We start from the raw sequence: 5,425 nt of genomic DNA on the forward strand, positions 1-5,425 counted from the left end.
ACGGTCCCACTCCCACCCCAGCCAGCAATGTCCCCGTCTCCCACTGAGGGGTCAGTGAAGCCGTCTGGGATCTCTCTGGAATTCGAGCAGGCACCAAAAAGCAAACGGGGCGGCTATGAAATGCCAAGAACAACTGGCAATGCGGCGCACGGACTCTGCTCCCCACCAGGCGACGGAGGAAAAGGCTGTGCAAGGAACACTGAAGATGAGGAGCGGCTGAGGGAGCTGGGGGTCTTTAGTTTGCAGAAGAGGAGACTGAGGGGAGACCTCATTCATGTTTAGAAATATTTAAAGGGTGAGTGTCACGAGGATGGAGCCAGGCTCTTCTCGGTGACAAACAATGATAGGACAAGGGGTAACGGACACAAACTGGAACACAGGAGGTTCCACTTCAATTGGAGAAGAAACTTCTTCTCAGTGAGGGTGACAGAGCCCTGGCCCAGGCTGCCCAGAGAGGTTGTGGAGTCTCCTTCTCTGCAGACATTCAAAACCCGCCTGGACACCTTCCTGTGCAACCTCATCTGGGTGTTCCTGCTCCGGCAGGGGGATTGGACTGGATGAGCTTTGGAGGTCCCTTCCAATCCCTAACGGTCTGGGATTCTGTGATCTGCGACAGCCACAGTGAGTGGGCTGAGCTGTGTGACGAGGGAAACAGCTCCTCGCTTGTAGGACAAACAACGTGCAGCTCCCTTGCTGGTGTCTGTCCCGCGATGGGCACAGCGAGGAAGGCCGGCGTCAGAGCAGGACTCTCAGGAGAGGCTTTGGCAGCAGGGCTTTGCAGCCGCATTCCTTAGAAAACAAAAGGAGGTTTGGAAAAACAGGCACAACAATAACCTGCTTTCCCCTTCCTGCACTCGGCTGTGGCTGAGGCCACGCTGAGGGTATTACACACGGGGCTGTGTCGGGAAACCTTTCCTGGGAAGGCACAGCCCAGTCTGCCCCAGCCCAGACACCAGCACAGGGCAGGGAAGGGGACAGAGGTGCCAGGCGGGGATCGGAGCCGGGATTAGCGCAGGATGGATCCCAATGCTTCCCATCACAGCCAGCACCATCCTGCCTGTGCACCGCGGGCTCACTCCCCCTGCACAGGGTGTCCCATGGCCTGCGAGACTGAGGTGTCTTTAATATACCCCCCCAAATGAGCCCACAAAGCAGGGTGCTATTTCTTGCCTTGTCCCCTCTTTCCCAGAAGGTAAACTGAGTCACGGGAAAGTGGAATGGCATGCCTGGGGCAGTCCAGCGGTTTGCAACGGAGCCAAAAGCTGAACGCAGATGTCCCCCCAAAACTCAGATTCCTAAAGACCAGCTCATCCATCTTTTGTGTCCCCAGCAGCTCTGCTGCAGTCAGAGCCCCGTCTGCTGTGTCAGAGCCGTGCAGAGGCAAATCCTCAGCTCAGATCTTCTGATTCTTCTGAATCCTCTAAAGATTCTTCCTCCTGGCTGTCTGCTCACCCTCACCAGACTCAGGTCTGGCTGTGACATCTTGCTTAGTAACACAAGATTTGAAATGTAGTATTATTGGTTAAAGAACTGCCCCAAACCGTGTCCTAGATCACCAGCATTTGGGATATCTGCATCTCAGCACTGGAAGCTCCCATGCTTCTGCGACCTCCAGTATGGGACTCTGTGGACGTGTATCAAGGTTTTCCACTCTGCTGGAGGCTCCCAGAGTCCAAAAGCAAACTCCATCCCAGTACCCATCTCAAGGCACGATGTCAGGTTGAAATCCCTTACTACCCAGCTCTGCCGTGCGTGCTTAGGGCGGCGTTCCTCCCCGCTGGCCTGAAAAGCAGCTGAGCGAGCACGATGCGGTTGATCCTGCTGCTGCCACCTGCTCTGGATTTGCAAAAGCAACTCACTTCTCAGCCTGTGCCTCAGTTTCCTGCATGTGGAGGCTCAGTTCCCATTCTAAAAGCATCTGGAGACTTACGGACCTAAAAAGATGCATCTCTAATGAGTGGAAGGAACTGGGAACATAGCTATGAGGAAACCCCTTGCTAGAAAGAGCATGCACGCTGGGAAGGTCTCCCCAAAGAAAACACTGCCCAAGAGGGGAAGGGAGGGGAAAACCACTTCCCAGTTTCCCTGCAGCAACAGCCCACACAAGAACACGATGCCGAGGACTGTTTTCCTATGGTCCCTGCGGAGGGCCCGTTCTCAACCCGGATCACGGACCCTGGGCACAGAAGCGGCCCAGCGGAGCAGGAAAACGCTCCCATGCGTCCCATCACTCCTGGCTGACAGAGCTCCAGGGATCTCCGCTCCCTCCCGCGCCTGCAGCTCTCCCCATGATAACCATTTCAGATCTGCCTCATATGCATGCCCTTGAAATCTGCGGGGGCTGGAAGAGTAAACAGACCTTAAAAGGGTCTCAAATTCCTGCCTTCCACTCCCTCATTCTCAAGAGCACTCCTGGGTGAAGCGGCTTTTGCAGAGACCGGGCCCTCTTCACCACACAAAGCAGCCAAGAATAACTCATGCACCCTTCACCCTGCCTGCGCCAGAGCCCAGCAGGGCCCTCGCTTGGCAGCCGCACACATTTGTCTGCCATAAATGGCTGTTTTCCCTCTTTCTAGCAAGGCTACGTTGTGCTCAAGCTGTTCCTCCATGACAAATTCCAGCTCAGAAGTCGCCAGCGTTTGAGATCTCGTCACGAGTCTCCTCGTCTTTGAAGTTTTGCTTTCCCTCTTGCGAGGGGTGAGCTTTTAATTTTAAAAACAGGGTTATTGCTAAGAAGAAAACTGAAAACATGAACTGGCTCTGCAGATCTGGTAAGGTCTGAAACACAGGAGTCAGCTAAAAGCAGCAGAGGAAAATAATAAAATAAAATTTCAGTTTTGGTTGTTGATGGGGCAGGGGGAGGGCAAAAGACCTACTGTGATTTTAAACACCTTCAAAGCTAAATAAATGAATTCACCAAAATAATGGAGTCCACTGATTTTCCTGGAGGTCTCTTGCAAGGGCAGCAGCACAGCTGAACAGAGCCTGGTGAGCCAGAGGTGTTGTAGCACCACAGGCTGATGCTCAGCCTTTCCTCGCTGTGTCCCAGAGCTGGTCCAGAGCTCTCTCAGCTTTATTTCCAGCAAGGGAAGGCCTGAGCTCCGTGCAGACTGGAACATACACATCAGAAACCATCCCAGATGGACACGTATGTGCTGCTGGAGAGCTCCACGAGGATCTGGTCCCCCGCAAGACAAAACAGGAGCCCATGGGCAGCTCTGCGACGCCGATGCTGGTGCTGATGGTGCCCCCTCCTCCAAGCACAGACAGCAAAGGGGCTGTGGGCAATGATGCAGTTTTTTCCAATTTACCATTTCCTACAGCCTCGGGATCTTAACTCTGTCCTTCCCCGTGCTCAGGTGACTCTGCCTTTGTATTGCTGCTGACGTTCAGTTATCGTAGCCAGATACCGGCTCATATTTCTCTGGATGAGGACAGAGTGACTCCAGATTTGGAGCTGAGATGCAGATTAGGATCTGGCTTGCCTCAGGCATTGAACAGAGGTCAATCTCCAGGCAGGGAAGGGACATGATAGGAACATGGTAAAAGGGGAGAAGAAAGCAGAGAGCGGCCTTTTGTCTCCAGAGACCCGGATCTAAAGGAGGAACCTCATGGTATTTGCAGTAGGACTGACACATCTTTCCACTACAAACAAAACACTTCAAGGACACTTCTTTTTTTCCCATCAGCACCATTTCATTGGGAAGATTTCTCGGATTTAGGCTGGAATTTTTCCTCAAAAAGCAAGAGGGGAAGACAGGGAGGAAGAGCTTCTGCCTGCAGCAACCCACACTGACCCCGAAGTGAAGCCCTTCTTCTGGCAGGTCACATCTGAATCTGGGTCACTCGCATCCAGAGTCTCAGTTTCAGCTGCTTCAGAACAGAAACACGATCTGAAACTCCTTTTTTTTGTGCAAGAAGGGATTAAAAACCAGAGCATTACTTCTCCAGCCAGCTGTTTTTCAGCCGGAGCACAACAATCGTGTCCACTTCAAAGGTGCCACCTCAGACACACCTAGGATGAGTGCTCTAGAGACATGTGAGCAGGTAAATCACTTGAAGGGCCACCTTGGGCCCTATAAGTGCCCCTGGGTATGCTAAAAATTGGCCACAATTACTCTGCGGGGTGCTTACCTTACATAATTGTCTTAATTACATGGGGCTGCCTAATTACACTTTATGCAGCTTTAACTATGCAAAGAAAGAGACGGCACACGGGACAGAAAAGATTCTGACCACGTCTTGACCAAGAGGAGTCCTCACGGACCCACTTTGTGACCCAGCTGAACAGGTTCCCACCGCCGCTGCGATAAGATGAGATGAGAGGCCTGGGTGTCAGCCGCACTTACACCGCCCTCCTCAAACTGGGAGTGCTGGGAGGCCCTGGGGTCAGCCTGGGCTGGGGGCGTAAAGGGAATTTCCAGCACAGTAACCCTCAGTGGCAGCACTGTAATTGCCCTTCATTTGGGGCTGTTTATGCAGGGCTAGAAAGCAGCTCTCAGACTGACTATCTCCTCCTCACGGCTCTGTAACCTTGGTAGCCTGATTTATTTATTGGTTATTTCTCTGCTCTAAGCCATGCCACGTAGGCGCAGCACAGAGCTCTCTTATCTCACGGCCGCCCACATGAAAGGAGGAACTTTGCAGCCATGCAGGGAAGGCAAAGCCGAGCCTTGCCGGGCAGGGGGGATGTGTTGTGTGCGCTGCGATCGGGGCCGTGCTGGGATCTGAGTCTGGCTCGGGGTTTTCCCAGGGATCTGACTTAAGCCTATCCTGAAGATTTGTAAACCGGCCAAATTGCCAAATATGTCTGCGTATATACAACCTACTGTGAATAGCACATCCCTTGGAGCGTGTTCTGATCCAGGGCTGCTTTGTTCCCCCTTTTCCAGGCCCTTGACTGAAGCTGGAGGTACGCAGTGGTTCTGCTTTGCCACTCCACTCCACAAACACAGCCTTTTTGAAGCCCCCAAAGCGCCCAAGTTCAGGTGCTGCCTCGGGACACGAAACTGCTGCGTTTTGTGGAAGGCAAACGATGGTTTCCATTTCAAAAAGCACCATGGTACAGCTGCATTAGAGAAGCTGGAATGGGGGAGTGCCGCCGGAGGAAAAAAAAAAATCTAAATATAACCCTGCGAAAGCATTCCACTGCAATTAATTACCAGCACTGAAACAACATTTTCAAAAGAGAAAGGAAAATATTGTGCTGAGCTGAGAAAAAAGAGGGAGGTCTGCCAGTCCTGGAGTGCGTTTAGCCTGGGTTTTGTTGAAGCTCTTGGTGCTCAATTACCGACACGGCCCAGCTGTTCCTGAATCTGCGCAGGCCAACAGACTCCGCACCCAAAAAAGGCCCGCGTTTCCCTTCCCGGCTGTGCCTGACGTGGCCGTCGCTGCGGACGTCAGCGGGATCAGCTCCTCAGCAGGA

This window comes from Mesitornis unicolor, unplaced genomic scaffold, assembly GCF_000695765.1.
Source record: "Mesitornis unicolor isolate BGI_N332 unplaced genomic scaffold, ASM69576v1 scaffold10689, whole genome shotgun sequence".
NCBI classification, from domain to species: Eukaryota; Metazoa; Chordata; class Aves; order Mesitornithiformes; family Mesitornithidae; genus Mesitornis; species Mesitornis unicolor.